We start from the raw sequence: 18748 nt of genomic DNA on the forward strand, positions 1-18748 counted from the left end.
TATATAAATTGTTGTTAAAGTCCATTGAGTCATTCTGACTAAGCAACCCTGTATAGTGTTTCCAAGAAGTGACTGGTGGGTTTGAACCATCAAGCTTTCTGTTAGCAGTCCAGTGCTTATCCTACAGCACCACGCCATATAGATACACACACACATGCATGCATATATTTTGTTGTTGTTAAGTGCTGTTGAGTCAGTTCCGACCCACAGAGACTCTCTATAGGGTTACTTGATAGAATGTAAAAGAACAAAATATGCATGTGTATGGTGATGATGGTGTGGATTCGGTTCTGACTCATAGTGACCCTGCATAGGGTTTTTGAGGCTGTAAATCTTTACAGGAGTAGAAAGCCTCAACTTTCTCCCATGGAATGGCTCTGATAGTTTCCAACTCCTGAACAATCCGACTTGTAACCACTACTATCAGAGCATAGCATAGAGAAATGTTGTGTAGGAAGTGACATTAAGTTTCCATGACACTGTGGGTCAAGCATTGGACTGCTGTCTCCAAATCTGGCAGTTCAAACCCACTAGCCACTTAGCAGGAGAATGATGAGGCTTACTTTTCTGTGAAGATTTATGGTTTCTGAAAATCAACTTGATAGCAATGTGTTTGGTTTTGGATGTGAAGATATTAGTAAGGATTCATATATTAAGAGAAGGGTTAGGGAACAGGAGGGATGTTGTAGCCAGAAAGAAATATATGAGGGTTGAAAGTGCATGAAATAGATTTATTTGGCCTGAGTAAACTGTGTCTGAGATCAACAATAGCATTATAAAGCTAGAATAACAGTTTAGATTTCGATAATTGAAGATCTTGATTTATTATGCCAAAGATTTTGAATTTTATTTTGTAATCAGCAGAAAAGCATTTGAATTTTCTAATCAGTAGAGAGTTGTGATCAGGACTGTGTGTTATAAAAATAACTTAGGCTGTAGTGAGAAGAGTTAGGATTCAGTCTTTAAAAAGTTATTTCAATAGGTGAGATTAGAGATTATAAGAACCTGTGCTGAGATAGTGACAGTAAGAATGAAAAAGGGAGAATTCAGCTACTGAGTATCTCTTGCATTTTCATAGAGATTTCTTCCCTTTTAAAAATTGACCTTTGCTAATCACAAGGGCTCACAAAGTAATACAGGAAATCAAATAGCTTCTCTTATGGTTCTCTCTTACGTCCCTTTTTTACATGCTACACTGAGATACTGTATAAATGGGGCTTGTTCTTGAATAATAAAATCAGAGCTTGCAAAGAGGTACTTTCAGAGAAATCTCTGAAACGGAATTTTTATTAACTGGACTTTCATGTAGGTATATGATAGAATTATTTGCATTAAAATCACTTCCTGTTTAGAATATAGGAGAAGGATAAAATTGTATAACATAGCTATCTACTGTCTAGATAGTAATGGAAAATAAGAGAAATGTGGGTCATAGTTCTCATTGGTGGATTATGGTAATGGAGTAATAGAAAAAAGGAAGATTTTTTGAAAAATACAATCTATAGAAACAAAAGTTGCATGTTTCAAAGTGCATCAGAGAAAGCAATGCCTCACAAAAAGTCAATTCAAAGGTCATTAGTAACTTCAAAAAGCACTTTACTAAGAATGCAAGAGTAAGTAAGGGTCTAGCGCAGAGCGAGAGGTATAGAAAACAATTAAACTGAACTCTTTGAAAGCAAGATATATATATATATATATATATTATGACTCCTCTTTCCATAGTGCCTGGAATTTGGTAGTAATGAAAGATGAAAACTTTCCTATCAATAGTGAAGGTTGATGGGAGAAAGTGTGAAGTACTGGGATTAAGATCATAAATTTATGAAACAGCCTTGTGAGTGAGAAGAGATCCTCTAGCTCCCTGAAGAGAAAATTGAGTAAATAATCAGAAATATTTTTGAGTTGCTTAGGAAAAGGGATTGTGAAAGTACCCATCTTAATGGCTTTGATCTTTCCCAAGAAGTAGAAAGATAAATCATCAATTAAAAACTAATGGAATAGTAAAAAGAGATGGGGATTAAGATTCTTATGATTCAATAGTGAGTAATTGTTATTATGACTAATTGCAACTCTCACAATTGTAAAGGTAGAAGTTTTGTAACAAAAACGAGGGAGTAACTAATATCACAGTCCAGAAACAGAAGATCCTAGGACCATCAAGGGAGATGAGCACAAGTGGAATGACAGAGAAGCAGTGACACCAGAGATGGAGGCAAAATGGGGACATAGAGAGAGGGAGCAGTTTGGGACTCGAGATCCATGGAAAGAGAGGAACTGAGTGCTGGTGGCAAGGAGGTAGACTTGCAGAATGTGCCTTTTGGTGGTGTGAAATATTATATATGCCTGAGTGTTAAAAAAAAAAAAAAAAGAGCTAAAGTGAAAAGAGAGAATACTGTTAACTGATGGATTATAACCATTGTAATGAAACAAAATATATGATTTGTTGAATGTAAAACTTATGATCTGCCCTATAAACTTTCACTCAATTCACAATAAAAACTTAAAAAGTAATGAATAGATTAAGGACTTGAGAGTTTCCGAAGATATTTGAAATATCACTGTGAGGGAATGATAGACACAAATGAATAAGTAGAAGAAACAGAATTCTTTTCAGTCAGGATAGCATGATATGAACCTGAACTAATAAAGATAATTTTATAACTTTATAGTTATATTTGTCTGCAAGTGGGCATATGTATGTATGCATTTCGTCTATAAAGTGCTGAATAATATTTATCTTATAATTTGGGTTGATTTTAAAATTTTATAATATTTCATTGATATTACACATTCATTATACATCCAAAAGTCTGAAAAATCTACAAAGGGACTATACAGAAAATACTTTTTTTTGTCAGAAAGTTTTCAATGTGTTATGTATTATTTTCCATCAAGTTTATGGTTATCCATAACTCTTCTTAAAATTACAAAGTTGATAAGCCCATCTTCAGCCTATAACTGATTGGAATACCGCAAAAGGGTTCTACAACTTGCCCAGTGAAATAGGCCTTGTGCAAAGCCTTTACAGTGTATAGGACCTTAGGTGAAATCCTGAGTCCCATCCACAACCTTGTGTGGTGAGACATTCCCACTAGAAAGGAAAAGCAGACTGGAACAGCTACAGTGACAGAAGATACATCTTCATGATGAACCTGACCTATACTCAGAGCGGTTGTTGTTGTTGTTGTTGTTGTTAAGTGCCATCGAGTCGGTTTCTACCCATAGCGACCCTGTAACAGGGTTTCCGAGGGTGTAAATCTTTACGGGAGTAGAAAGCCTCATCTTTCTCCCGCAGAGCGGCTGGTAATTTCCAGCTGCTGACCTTACGGTTCACAGCCCGATTCGTAACCACTATGCTACCAGAGCTCCTTAGTTACTCTAAATACCAACAGAGAGGGAAAGAGTCTTCAAATCAAGTTTCAATGCTATCCACTCTGTGCACAGGGTAGATAGTGACGGGCAACTTAGACATTGGCTGTCTAAAATGAGGGGGCAATAAAGGCACGAAGTGACTGGCTTATAGGGTTTCAAGAGGGAGCTTAGTTAAGAGTGTGGTGGGAAAGAAAGAGTCCCTACTGAATAGTTATCATCTTGTCTAGATGGGTCTGGTGAAAGGAGATGGGGATAAGATTCAATAGTGAATAACTGTTATCATGACTAATCGCGACTGTCACAATTGTAAAGGTAGAAGTTTTGTAACAAGAAAAAGGGGAGTAGTTAATCTTACAGTCCAGAAACAGAGGACCCTAGGACCATCAAGAGAGGAACACACAAATAGAATGCGGGACCTTATCCAGAAAAGCAGCAGTGCCAGAGATGGAGGCAGAGATGGGGGCATGGAGAGGGAGAGCGGCTGAGGACTCTAGATTCATCTACTAAGAAGAGAAGGACTAAGAACTGGTGGCCAGGAGCAGACTTGCAGAATGTGCCCTTTGGAGATGTAAATTATTATATATGCCTGAGTGGGTTTTTTTGGTTGTGTGTTTTTTTAAAAAAAGCTAAAGTGGATAAAGAGAAATACTTTTAACTGATGGTATATGGAGGGGATTATAATCAATGTAATGAAACAAGGTATATGAATTGTTGAATGTGAAACTGATGATGTGCCCTGTAAACTTTCACTTAATCCACAATAAAAACCTTAAAAAAAAAAAAAAATTGCAAAATTGGCAGATCTACTTACATAGATTTCTCCAATTTCAAGGAAGTTAGTTCTCTAAAATAATGTCAAATTATTAAATCATTTTTAACAAAGCTAACTACCAGAATAAGTAAAGGAAAGTTTTTAAGATTTCATGAATATATTAAAAATAAAATGTCGATTAGTTTCATTCAGAAAACTGTTCAGAATATCTTATTTGACTTACATTTGGTGACGACTGAAGTTAGGGAGTCCTGGTGTGGCATTGTAGGATAAAGCACTAGACCACAAGGTCAGTTTGAACCTTAAGGGCAGTAGTTCAAACCCACCAGCCGCTCCTAGGAAATCCTGTCAGAAGCGACTGAAGAGTACTTAAAAAAAGTCAAATGAATATAGAGAATAAAAATGTTTATTGTGTGTGGCATAATTATTTACACATAGAAGACACTGGTTGTAACTTTTCAGCATTATTCTGAAAATATTTGAGGCATAATATTAAAATTTAAATATAAAGTTGGGTAGAAGAAAGGAATCAAGGAGCATATAAGTCTGAGATGAGAGTCGCGGAGACCAAGTATACACAGCTGAAAATATCCATGATGGCATCTTCTGGAAGAAAGCACACGAGTAATCTGTGAAGCAAAACATGGAGGAGCAAATTATCTGTGCCTATGAGTTTCAGAACATCAAAAAGAAGAATCTGAGTGGTTCCGAGGAGGATTTTCTGGAAGGAAAGACTCCAGCAATTTTTAAGCATGGGAAGAAATGATCTTACACAGGAATAGTGGAGCAAGATCTTGGAGATGAAGTACAGAATATGCTGGAAAGCTTTGGAGGTGACATTAACAAGGTTCTTGCAAAGAAAAACAGATTAGAACTGTACACCATGGCTTCCTTCAAAAGTGGTAACCAGAAAGTTGAAACTGTTTGGAAAACACAGCAAGAACAATGACAGAAACTCAGCAGTTTCTGACTTTGTTTCAGCAGTGGGAGATGGATGTGCAGAAAACTGAGGAACAAGAGGAAGAACTGACGAATATGTTTTGACAGCAACAAAAGATTTTTCAACAGTGTAGAATTGTTAGACTGGAAGAAGTTAAACAGTTATATGAGCAGTTTGCAAAGAGTACGGGGGAAATGGAGAAGAATCATGAAAATCTTCTGAGTGGTGCGCAAAATGAACTTAGAAAAGAAATGGCTATGTTGCAGAAAAAAATTACGATGGGTACTCAGCAGCAAGCAATGGCAAGTGTTCGAAAAGTCTCTTCAGTCCATGTTATTCTGAATGACTCTCTGAAGAAAGAACTTGAACATAAGGAATACACAATTATAACATTAGCTAAGGGGGTATATAAGTCTTTACAGTGGTTTAAAAATCTAGTTTAGATTATTGTTTCCTGTTATTATTAGCTTGTTTGTTAAGTGCAAGGCCCCCTTTCAATAAAGCCTGAAAAATAACTAAAAAGTTTTGTGAGTAGCAGCAATATGGATCAGTCTTTCAGTACTTTGGTATTAACAGTGAATTTTTCTCCCTAATACTGTCAATTAACTTTAGAAATAAAGAGTATTTAAATGAAAAAAAGATGCTTATAAGCCTTATAGCAATACATTCTGAATAAACTAAGTGCAGTAGGTTCTTTAGTGAAGATAAGGATGGACAATGAACAAATATAATTTTTCTAATTAGATTAAAAATGTATGAATTTCTACCATTTAAGTTTCATATATATTCAGCCTTTTATGTTTTCTTTGATATCTTAGTCTTTTTCCTGATTTTTTCTTTTTTTCTCAAAAGCCAATCCTCTGACAGTGACACTCCTAGGTATGTGTAGAAGGTCAATGCTCTCTCCAGCGTCATCACAGTTATATAGGATTATATTCCAAAACATTCCTCATATGGTGTTCCTTGGATACACTATGCAAAGGATTTTAAGTTACTGAATTCTTCACTAATAGAGCAAGCTAGAATATCTATGTTCACATTCTCTAACAAAGGATGGATACCAGCTCTAAAATCTGATCTGGATATGACTTACTTATTGTCCTGAGGTTTTCTCTGTGGGTAAAGACCGAGACTTGCTGCTAATACATTGAGGTCATGACGTAGGTAGTTTTCTTTTAGAAAATGATAGCTTTCAGGAAGCTTCCCCATGTAGATAAGCAGTTTCTTCTAGCAATTTTGGGTAAATTGGGTAATTTTGTAAATTAGAGACTCCCTAATGCTTATACTTAGGATAAAGATGAGGCTTTCTGCTCTCTCGAAGATTTGAAGCCTCAGAAATCCTATGCAGAATCACTATGGGTTGGAACAGACTCAATGGAACTTAACAACAACAACAATGCTTATACTGATCTGCCACAATCCCTGATCTACTGATATTTTTCAGGAAAGTTTAGGTTAAAGTTAGTTGCTGATGTTGCCATGGAATTAAAGGTAAGGGTGAAATAAAGAAGAAATGCATCCTTCAGTCTCTGGAGGACTCTGATACCATCATAAAAGGAGATTCATTGAGTAATATGATCTTAGGTTCTCAGTACTAGAGTTAGTACTTAGTGAGTGAATAATGGAATTTGATGAATGAGACATGTAACATTTGGGTTTTTGTGATGAGTGTTATACATCATATTTAATATCTTATGGCTTTAGCCGCCACTTGTCTGTCAGTTTGTTGTACTCTAGTATTACTGTTCCTACAATGCCTATATTTTACTTTAACTCTGGAAATGATGCCACCAGTTGTTGGGAGCAACTAAACCGAAGGTCTCAACCTTGGGGGTAGTTTAACCAAAAGATTGCAACGAAACAGTTGTGCTCCCAGGTCAGGTTGCCCCCTGAGGAACTTGCAAAGCCTACCTCAGGGAACAAGGAACTTGCAAAGTCTTTCCTTCAGTTTAGTCTGCAAAAACATCTAGCTGCCCTATCTCTGTCTCCTTAGCAACCATAGTTACATTCTTCTGATACAGTCCCGCTTACTGCTTGCATTAATAACACCAAATGTTTTTGTTTTTGCATTCTTTCCCAGCCCCCAGCACCTCCTTTGATATGTGTATATAATTAAACATGCTGAATCTAGGTCTGGGTCACAGTATCTCCATCAGAATGCTGTGCCTGACCTGGTACCAACGTTACTATTTTCATTTGTGTTTTGTATCTTCTTTTATTTCTAATCCCCCATCTTCCCTGGTGGTGGTTGGTGGTTATGTGCCGTGGAGTCGGTTCCAACTCATAGCAACCCTGTACAGGGTTTCCAAGGCCGTAAATTTCTACAGGAGCAGAAAACCTCATCTTTCTCCCGTGGAACAGCTGGTAGTTTCGAACTGCTACTCAGGTTTAATTTCTCCACGCGGGTCGTGGAGTATAGCCTGTTGTTGGACGTAACAACCAGTATTTTAAATACTAGCAGGATGACCCATGGTAGACAGGTTTCATCAGAGCTTCCAGACCAAGACAGACTAGAAAGAAGAGTCAGACTTCTTCTGAATGTTTAGTCACTGAAAACCTTATGAACAGCAGTGGAACACTGTCAGGTGGACTGCCAAAAGATGAAAACATTATGAATAGCACCAGAAGATCATCAACCTGCAGTATGCATTGCATCTCAATGTAAAGAAAACAAAAATACTCACAACTAGACCAATAAATATCCTAATGATAAGTAGAGAAAAGATTGAAGTTGTCAAAGACCTCATTTTGCTTGGAATCAAATGACATTAGGCAAATCTGTTGCACAAGACCTCTTTAAAGTGTTTAAGGGCAAAGATATAAATTTGAGGACTAAGGTACACCAGACCCAAACCATGGTATTTTCAATAGCCTCATATGTATATGAATGTTGCACAATGAATAAGAAAGACCTTAGAATTGATTCATGTTAGTTATGGTGTGGGAGAAAAATATTAAAAGTACCAGAAGAACAAACAGAAAGAAGTACAGCTAGAATGCTCCTGGAAGCCAGCATGGTGTGATTTCATCTCTCATACTTTGAACATGTTATCAAGAGGGACCAGTCCCTGGAGAATGCTACCGTACTTGGTAATGTGTAGTGTCATCGAAAAAAAGGATCCCCCCCCCCCCCAGTGAGATGGATTGGCACAGTGGCATCAGCAGTGGATTTTAGTGAAACAATAACTGAGGCTGGCACAGAACTGGACAGTATTTCCTTCTGTTGTGCATAGTGTCGCTTTCTCTCAGAATCAATTCAATAGCACCTAACAACAATATGGTTTTCAGAGACATGATTCTAAAAGAAGCTGAGGAAGTCTGATCAATTGTATCTTTTTCTTCACTAGCAAACTGAATGTTACCATTATGGAATTATTGATAATCCTCTTACTAATAGACCTCAGTTACTCATGTGTTCATTCATTTCTTTACCAAGATAAATTTGTAAAGTCAAGCTTCTTATTGCTTACTTACTATCAAAGAGTTGTTGTTGTTAAGTGCTGTCAAGTACATTTTGACTCATAGCAACCCAGTATAGTGTTTAAGAGGAGCTGCTGGTAGGTTTGAACTGCCGACCTTGTGGTTCATAGTCCAGTGCTGGTCCTACAGCACAATGGAGAAGTGATTATGGGATCATTTTCGACTTTCCTAGATAGAAAAAGAAGCCTAAGAAGTGATTTAACTTGGAAAATGCTCAACATCTTTATAGTTAATTCTCTCAGAGAGCAACTATGGTAAGAACATGACATTGGAGTTGTACAGTTTAAACGCCAGATCTGCCACTAAATGCCATGCCTTGAAGAATTTTTTATTCTCTCTTACTTCTTGTTATTCATCTGTTTAACAGAGATAATAATAATGCCTGCTTTATAGTAAGGTTATGAAGATTAAATAGTATATGATTTTAACACACTGTGTGGCACAAAGTAAGCAAACAGCACATAGCTTATTATCATTATTGTCATTATTTTTTTTAACTATTCTCTAACTTTTATTCAGAAACAGATAAATACACTCTAATCTTAATAAGAAAATCTATTTTATGCATATCATTTGGCTTTTCAGAATTTTGGGTATTGCAGTTTACATTATTTTTACAAATTTATTTTCTCCAGTTTAGTCATGTGTAGAATGAGGTACGGAGAGGGTTAATAGCTTATCTATTAATCAGTGACCAACTTAAACTACTCTCTCTGTTCCCATACTTACTTTCTTAAAATAATTAACTTGTTGTCTGAAAAATTATTGTAGCTATTCTATGGAAGTTGCCAGGGAAATACTGAATATTCTAATAATTAAGAACCCAAGTTGATTCAATAGTCTTATATGAGGACATGGAGACTATCAAACCCTAACTGAGAAGAGTGCAAATTGTCAAAGTAATTGCACAGAATTTGCTCATGACACAACTTGCTGAGTAATTTTTTTCTCATCAAGTATATCATATACTGTACTACAAACTGCCTCAGGGAAGTTTTAACAGAGGAATCTGGCCTTGCATAATTTGATTTGACATTTATAATCAGTATACATTGTTCATTTAGTATGTTGTTGTTGTTGTTAGGGGCCATCGAGTAAGTACCTACACATAGCAACCCTAAGAACAACAGAAAGAACAAAACACTGACAACTTCACAATAGAAATGATGCTGCTGCCCCTGTGCCAATACAGCTCCTTGGGATCTTCCTCTTTTTCTCCAAACCTCCACTTTAACAAAGCTGATATCCTTCTCCAGGGACTGTCCCATTCTGACAATATGAATGAAGTATGAGAGATAAATCTGTCCATCCTGGCTTCTAAGGAGCACTCTGTCTGTACTTCTTCCAACACAGATCTGTTTGTTCCTTTGGCAGTCCATGGTATTGTCAACATTCTCTTCCAACACCATAATTCAAATCCATGAATATGTTCGTCCTTATCCACTGTACTCTCACATGCATATAAGGTTATAGAAAATACCATTGGGTATTTGCTTGGGTTAAGCACACCTTAGTCCTCAAACTGAAATCTTTGCTCTTCAACACTTTAAAGAGGTTTTGTGTAGCAGATGTGCCTAATGCAATACATCGTTTGATTTCTTGACTGGTGCTTCCATGAGTGTTGATGGTTGATCCAAACAAAATGAAGGCTTTGAAAACTTCAATCATTTCTCCATTTATATGGATGTTATTTATTGGTCCAGAAGTAATGATTTTCTTATTTGTACTGAGATCCAACTCATATCAAAGACTGTTAAATTTTATCTTCATCTTTAAATTGTTAATGAGTCATTCCACAATCCTGATGCCACGTTTTTCTTCATATAATCCAGCTTCTCAGATTATGTGCTCAGCCTACAGATTGAATAAATCCGGTGAAAGATTACAACCCTGGCACACACCTTTCTTAATTTTAAACCATTTGGTGTTCCCTATTACTGTTTGAACAACTACCCCTTGATCTGTTACAGGTTTTACATGAGCACAATTAAGTGTTCCAGATCGCTCATTATTTGCAGTGTTATCTACAGTTTATCATGATCCACACAATTGAAAGCCTTTTCACAGTCAATAAAGCACAGGTAAACATCATTCTGGTATTCTCTGCTTTCAGCCAATTGGATCCATTGGACATCAGCAATGATATCCCTTGTTCCACATCCTTCTCTGAATCTGGTTTGAACCTCTGGAAATTCTCTGTCAATGTATGCTTGCAGTTGTTTTTTGTATTATTTTTATTAAAATTTTACTTGCATGGGATATAAATGATATTGTTCAACAATTTCAACATTTTCTTGGGTCACTTGTCTCTGGAATGGGCATACTCATCTCTTCCAGTCAGTTGCCGAGGTAGTTGTCTTCCAAATTACTTGATGTAGATGATTGTGTACCTCCAATGCCACATTGTTGTTTTTGTTGTTAGGTGCCATCGAGTCAGAACCAACTCATAGCGACCCCATGCACAGCAGAACGAAACAATGTCCAATCCTGGGCCAACATAACTACCGCTGCCACACTTGAGTCCATCAATGATGCCACCTGGCCGATCCATCTCGTTGGGGGTCTTCCTCTTTTCTCTGACCCTCCATCTTACCCAGCATGACATCCTTCTCCAGCGACTCTTCCCTCCTGACAATGTGTCCAAAGTATGAGAGACGAAGTTTAGCCATCTTGGCCTCCAAGGAGCACTCTGGCTGCACTTCTTCCAAAACGGATCTATTGGTTCTTTTGACAGTCCATGACACATTTAGTATTCTCCTCCAACACCACAATTTAAAGGCATCAATTCTTCTATGATCTTCCTTATTCACTGCCCAGCTTTCACATCCATATGAGGTTATTGAAAATACCATGGCTTGGGTCAGGCACACATTTTTAAATTTTACGTTTCTCTTTTTAGTATTCAAAATACAAATCTGAGTTTCCTGTCTGCAATTTAGATTTAATTGATTTATCTTAGGATAACGTCCTTCTCTGTTCCCATGCTGACTTTCTCAAAATAATTAATTTGTTGTCTGAAAAATGATTGTAGCTCGTCAGTTCAAACTTACCAGTTACTCCTTGGAAACCCTACATAGGGTTGCACTGAGTTGACTCTGACTTGATGACACTTAACAACAACAACAACAACAATATCATGTAGTGGATGTTTTTCAACCATTTTTATGAACTTCTTTTACTATGTAGTTCAGTATGGTAGCTAGTAGCCATATGTGGCTACTGAACATATAAACCATGACTGTTTTTAATTGAGATGTAGTATAGCTGTAAAATTCACATTAAATTCTGAAGACAGTACAAGGAAAAGGAGGTCTGGTGGTGGAATAATTAAAGTGTTTAACTGCTAATGAAAAGCACTCAAGTGAACCAACTAGCAAATTCATAGAAGAAAGCATCTGTTGATCTGTTCCCATAAAGACTGGTGGTGGTGATGGTGGAGGTGGTTGGGTGCTATGGAATTGGTTCTCCTCATACAGACCCTGTGTATAGGGTTTATGAGGCTGTAGATTTTTACAAGAGCAGGAAGTCTTATGTTTCTCCCTTGGAGCGGCTGGTAGATTTGAAATGCTGACTTTTACAGTTAGCAATCCAACTCGTAACCATTACACTACCGGCGCTCCTTCTCATAAAGGAAACAATATCAGGCAGTTCTACTCTGTCCTGTGGAATAGCTACGAGTCATAATAGATTTGATGGCAAACAACAACACTGTAAGAAAAGGATGTAAAGTATTAATAGTTTTTATTTTGGTTACATGTTGAAATAGTATGTGAGGCATCATTTACTCGGTAAATTAACAGGTTATAACAATTAACGTCATCATTTCTAACTTAATTTTTGTGGTGCCTACTAGAAAATGTGGACTTCTAGTGTGGCACCTTGGAAATCTTATACAAGGTCACTAAGAGTCCGAAATGACTCCATGGCATTTAACAACAACTACAATTATAAAGTGTAAAATTACATATCTGATTCAGATTGTATTTCTATTGTAAAGTATTGTTCTAGACACTTAATGATGAAAACTTTAAAAACTGCCATGTTTCAGTGAGCACTTAAAATGTTTTAGTGACCCAATGCTTAGTGTTCCAAGATTTGATATCTCATAGTAATATATTTTTAATTTTTTTCTCTTAATATATATGTTTGCTTATTTCTAAAAGATCATTGGAAAATAAGTTCTTATAATGTGTATACTTGGAGGAGAATATTTTGTTTGGGGTGTGAGTAAATAGTGGCTGATATAGGGAGAAAGAAATGCCAAGGGCTGAGATTTAGTGCGATAATGCTAAAATGTATGATTATGAAAATATGAGCTATTGGGTAACGTTATAGAATGGGCATTGTAACTTGAGAAATAACTCTTGCAAGAGAACAGAGGTGAGAAGAATGGAAGTGAGGAACTCAATTAGGAGATCCTTGTAGTATATGCCTTATACTATATGCCTTATAGTCAGGTAAGAATTTATGAGTGCCCCAGCTAAAGAATTTATTGTCCTTAAAGCTGATTATATATGTTAGAGAAGTAAGAAAATAAAGGCATCTATGATTTATTTTTATTTTTATGTTGGGGATAATTTTCAAAGACAGGGAACACAAGGAAAGAAGATTAATAAAGGGAAAGGTAGTTTAATATTGAATATTTTGAAATTGAGGTGACTATGAGTATCATCATAGCAACATTCAAAATAGTGTTTGACCAAGCAATTGAATATCATAATCTAGTCATGCTGACAGAGTCCTGGTATTTCACTGGAGATAAGCACTGGACTGCTAACCACAAGGTCAGTGATTCACACCCAGCAGATACTCCTCAGAAACCCTATGCAGGGTCACTGTGAGTCAGAACAACAACAACAACAACAATATGAGTGATATATAGGGCTGAAGATATATAGATTGGAAGAATACTTTTCGAGAAATAGTTCCATTGTGGGTTGAGCTGTTCCAGAAATAAAATGTAGAGTGACAAGAACAGATGGCTGAGGACTAAGTCTTTTGATGAAAATAGGAGACATTAGAGATGCATCCAGAGAGAATTCATATTATACATTTTCTAAATTACTAATGTAATCTGTGGCTTTTGTAGACAAGGATAGTTCTAAAAGACAGATGTTTTATAATTTCACTAAATTTTCATTGTAGTGCTGTAGGATTTCATCTGGTGCTGTAGTATAAGCACTGGACGTCCAACCTTAAGGTCAGCAGCCATTCCTTGGAAACCCTATATAAGGATTCAAAGGTACTCAGCAACATCAGCAACAGTGATATATAAAATCAGTGTTGATATAGAAAATAGATGTGTTTTCATTTCTACTATTTAATAATAATCTTTTGAAGAAACCAAAGTTTAGGTGCATCATTGAACATGAGCTATGATAGATGGAATTCAACATCCACATAAGTTCGACAATTTTGTAAAGCTGATTTGCTCTTTGTGAATACAACAATTAAAGTTATTATATTTCAAACATTTGGATTCTGTGAGGAAATAATATTGTAGTTACTGAAAACAAATTTCTAATGCACTTCAATAGTGAATTTTAAAAAATGTATGGTGCACCAAGAAACAGGAAACCTTTGACTATTAAAATAGAATAATGACTCCGTGACAGTGGTTAAGTATTTCTGTACACGGTCCAAGTTAGACCATTTTGTTTTGTGATGTATATCACAGATCAAAAAGGTTGAGAGAAAACAGAATAGTTAGAAGTATGTTAGGAGTTATATATGATGACTGACTGAAAAGACAACAACCACTACAATGGTATATAAATGAGAAATTCTAGATAAGGAGTTTTGATTGAGAGAATCACAAATGGGAAAGATATGGTAGAAAATGAGGCCATTTTATTTTTCTGTCTTTTATTTTATAAAAAAGGCTTTTGATTATGAATTCTGTTAGAAAACACTGACCAATACAATTTAATAGAGATAATTAGTAGAGGTTTCAGTAATGTACTTAGTTGATTAATTCCTGGTGTGGCGCTGTGGGTTAATGCGCCAGACTGCAAAGCCATTTGAACTGCAAGGTTGGCGGCTCAAGCTCACCAGCTACTCCTGAAAAGCCCTATACAGGGTTGCTATGGGTCGGAACTGACTTGATAGCACTTCACAACAACAACATACCGTCTTTATTACCCTAAAGTTTATGTAACAAGAACACTGGTAGGGTTTCTTTTTTTCTTGTTAATGGACTGGGGTCATTTTAAAAGATGGAATAAAATCATTAATGATGTTTATAGTTATGTAAGCTCAAGCCATAAAATGCCATTATTCATTTGTTCTACTTAGGCAACACAAAATGCAATTGCTGGATTGATCAGATCTGCAGCTGGATCATTTACTGGCTCATTAATTTTTATCATATATTGAGTATTCTGACCTGGTACATCAGCTTTTGAAATAGCCACTTGTCTTTTCTCCCTGAGCAAATAGCTACTGGATGCATTTTAAATATGTTGATCTAATTTATTTTGTTCTCATTGAACATCTGTGAGAGAGGATAGGCTGGTAAACATGTGTTCAGGTTTACACGTACTTGGGACTCATCACCTCTGTGTACACTCTAGCAGGATCAGCTTAGGCAAATTTGTTTAGGTGGCAAAACAGGTCTTCAGTATTTCATATCTCATTCTACTTACCCTTCTCTTTCAGCACCCACCCCAGGCATTTAGTTTTTGCTCTTGCTGCTATTAGAATTTTACTCTGATCTCAGAGATACAAGGCAATTTTGATGCTTAGAAGCTTAGAATGATAAACAAAGCAAACAAAAACTTCACAGTAACACTCATTTTCCTTTTTTGTTATTGTTAATCTCCCTGAATTTTTCCCAGTACAATTTACTCCTTCATTTCACCCAGCATGATAGAGTCCAATGTCTAGACATCATTAATGTTCATCCCGGTTAGCATGTTTAATTTCCCTTTTATAAGAGTTGTGGGGCAATAATTCTATGTCACAAGAGACTTTATATATTTCAGGGACTTGACTTCCTTCTATAGAATTTTGTTCTGGTCTGCCAGCCATTTTTATCCTATAGCCCTCCCCAGCCCCAATATTCTCATCCTGTTTCCTAAATTAATTCACACCAGGCCATTGGTGCATGTTTCAAACCTCAGAAATAGTAAACAGAGGATCTCCAAAAAAAGAAATGCTTAAATCAAAGAAGCATGGGTGAGTGGGGAGGCAGGGATACCATTGGTAATCTGGAAGTAAGAGATAGATGTATAGACCTTCCTACCTGGTGTAGCGCTGTGGGTTAATGCGCCATATTTCAAAGCCATTTGAACTGCAAGGTCAGCTGTTCAAGCTTACCAGCTGCTGCTCAGAAACACTATACAGGGTCGCTATGGGTTGGAACCAACTTGATAGCACTTAACAACAAACCATACCAAACCATGTATAGTCAGCTTTATATAAAAAAAAGATCCTAAATAAATTGCTATTGAGTTTATTCTGACTCAAGATGACACCATGTGTGCTAAAGTATAAACTATGTTTCATAAGGTTTTTAATGGATGAATTTTTGTAATTATATCACCAGTCTTGTCTTCTGAGGTACCTCTGGGAAGACTCAAACTACTTCCTTTTAATTAGCTGCTCAGGATCAGCCCGAGACTCTGTTCAGCTTTTGTTGTTGTTCTTAAATTCAACTCAGAACAACCCTGTTAAGGGTTTCTGAGGCTTTTAAAATCTTTGCAGAAGCAGAAAGCCTCCTCTTTCTCCTGTGGAGCAGCTAAGCAGGCTTGAACCATGGACCTGTGGTTTGCAGTCCAGTGCTTATGAAATGGAGCCACCGTGCACCATAGCTCAGCTTTAGGGCAAGTTTTATTCTCTGTGATTTCTCTTAATGGTGACTTGGAGTCCTGGTGTGACACTGTAGGATAAGCACTAGACTCCTAACTACAAGGTGAACTGGTCAAACCTACAGCTGCATTTTAGAAGCCCTATACAAGGTCATTATGAGTTGGAATCTACCCGAGGGCACTCAACAACTAAAATAACAAAGTGGTGATTTATGTTGCTGCATTTGGGCCAATCTACTGCAAAATACCTCTTTAATGTATTCAAAAGCAAAGAAGTCACTTTGAGTACTAAGCTGTACCTGACCCAAGTTGTGGGTTATGGATTATGGTTTTGGTGAAGAGTACTGACTATACCATTGAATGCCAATAAAACAAACAAATCTGTCTTGGAAAAAGTATAGGCAGACTGCTCCTTAAAAGGGAATATATTGAGAATTTATCCACACAATATGCACCAGTTTCTGGACAACATCATACTTTATAAGTTAAGGGTCAGCCAAAAAGAGGAAGCCTCTTTATGAGATGGATTGCAGTGTTTGCAACTTGGCAACAATTATGAGAATGGTGAAGAATTGGGCTACGCTTGATTCGCTATGAGTTGGAAACAACTCATTGGCACCTGATAACAACAACAGTGGTGTCTTATAATAGATTTTTTTTCTTTTATGTTTGTGTCAATGTAAAACTTACATGAACACTCACCTTGCTATTCTGCCTCACCTCTTCAATTTAGTCTCTTCACTTTTTATACTTGGACCCAAATTATGTTTTCCTCATTTGAAACATGTATGATTTTATTTCCCCTCTTGTTTCTCTTCTCTTATATTAGTCCCATGACACATATATTTCATACAATTCCTTCCTTCCTTATTTTGTCTTGGTATTTATCCTTTGTGTGACTCCAGTGATGGGATAGGAATTGGGGAAGGCAAACTTCACTTTCCTTGGTTGTTGATGGTGGCTGTGTGCCATGGAGTCATTTCTGACTCATAGCAGTGGTCTACTGGGTTTCTGAGGCAGTAAATCTTTAAAGGAGCAGAAAGCCTCATCTTTCTCCCACAGAGCAACTGGTGAATTTGAACTACTGGTCTTGCAGTTAGCAGCTCAGCTCATAATCCACTATGCTACCACGGCTCCTTTCCTTAGGGTAGTTTAATGATCAAAAAGGGAAGCTGGCCATTTTGAACTCTTTTGTCCTTGTAACAGTGCAGTGATCCCAAGCATCAAAGGCCTTTTCTCTACATGCTTACTTATAGGCCTGGGGTGGTCTTAGTGAGCAAGAATAAGCATCCTCAGTATTCTCATTAGAGACTTAGCACTAGAAAGTATTCCCAAATACATTTTAAGAGCCCCAAACATTCTTTTTAAAATAGTCTTTTATGAAGGGCTACTTTTTCAGTGTACATGTAACATAACTAATCATTTTGTCGTATGCATCCTTTCACTGAGTTAATTGTGTAGAAAGGAAATTGGGTAGAAAGGCACTCATAAATAAATGGCCGGCCATAATAGAGCACATTTAATAAAAAGACCTGACTTCTTCAATTCACCAGAAAGTTTTAGAAATTCTCCCCAGGACATGAATAGATCTACTTTTTCCTCTTGTACCACAAATGGAGGTTTTATTTTCATATCGCTCAATGGTAGCTGAAATGGTGTGGGAAATGTGATTTTATGTTATCGCCTCCAATATGCTCTATCTCTGTACAGTCAGAGAAATTGGATCATTGAAGACCACTAGGTGCATTCATGTTCCAGCAGTAGTGAGTGAGAGGGTCAATGGCCTGCATTCTGTTTCTGCCCCTTTTTTCTTTGCTCAGCAGTGTACTATTTGGTTGACATTATTTAGTATTATTTCTGTACTGTCTCCCCCTTCACCTATTCTTTCCATAGATCACTACCATGTGAGAGGTTTGTAGTTCTCCTTGGTAACTGTTGCTTTCCACTCTCTCTCCTGCCTGTCTTTTTATCTCTTTTTTTGTGTGCCAGACGTGATCCTGACACCAGGCCTTGATTGAAACCCTCGAGTAGGTCATTCACTACTTGCTATTCCTACATCTTGTTTCTTTTATCTGGATTCAGTAAGTGAATGTTATAGAACATACAGGATTAAGCAGGTCTGGGAGAGAATTGGACATTAACTCTTTAGGAATTCTAGTGTGGCTGATAAGGCCATCCTGTTGAAAAAGCAGACTAGTTGCTTCTTAAGTAGCTTGAGTTCAGATACAGCAAAGGTGTGGCGTGTACATACACTTCCTCAAAATCTCTTGCTCACAAAACATTCACAATTCTTCTTTTAGAGCACTGAATCTCTGAGCTAAATATTTCTGATGGAAAATACCAACATCAAGGTAGTGAATTTTTACTGTTTTAAAA

General features: G+C 36.8%; 1 protein-coding gene and 1 pseudogene across 2 annotated transcripts in view; both read left to right on the forward strand.

The window, feature by feature from the left end:
* The window catches only part of LOC102819913 (neuronal growth regulator 1-like), a 1419333-nt gene that overhangs the window by 417491 nt on the left and 983094 nt on the right, over positions 1 to 18748 (forward strand). The window lies entirely within an intron of this gene.
* Positions 4741 to 5426, forward strand: LOC102819535 (annotated as a pseudogene).

Source organism: Chrysochloris asiatica, unplaced genomic scaffold (genome assembly GCF_000296735.1).
Source record: "Chrysochloris asiatica unplaced genomic scaffold, ChrAsi1.0 scaffold00002, whole genome shotgun sequence".
Taxonomy (NCBI): Eukaryota; Metazoa; Chordata; class Mammalia; order Afrosoricida; family Chrysochloridae; genus Chrysochloris; species Chrysochloris asiatica.